The following is a 201-nucleotide window of genomic DNA, read 5'->3' on the forward strand; positions in this document are numbered from 1 at the left end:
CTCTCTCCCCTTCATATTGCCATCATGATCTCCACTTGCTTCTGAATCCCCCTCTGTGTATTATTATTATTTTTTTTTACTTGTGTCTATGGATTCAATAATTGTATAACTTGTTCATTATATATTTGATTCTACAGAAAATACGTATGAAATTCATATAAAACAGATTAACCTAGTATCACAAGGAAAATTTACTGTCTC

At 30.3% G+C, this 201-nt stretch overlaps 1 protein-coding gene across 1 annotated transcript in view; it reads left to right on the forward strand.

The window, feature by feature from the left end:
• LOC119585221 (exosome RNA helicase MTR4-like) overlaps nt 1-201 on the forward strand; it is a gene marked incomplete in the record, with an annotated part of 19,057 nt that overhangs the window by 11,748 nt on the left and 7,108 nt on the right.

The sequence above is a fragment of the Penaeus monodon genome, chromosome 19, assembly GCF_015228065.2.
Source record: "Penaeus monodon isolate SGIC_2016 chromosome 19, NSTDA_Pmon_1, whole genome shotgun sequence".
NCBI classification, from domain to species: domain Eukaryota; kingdom Metazoa; phylum Arthropoda; class Malacostraca; order Decapoda; family Penaeidae; genus Penaeus; species Penaeus monodon.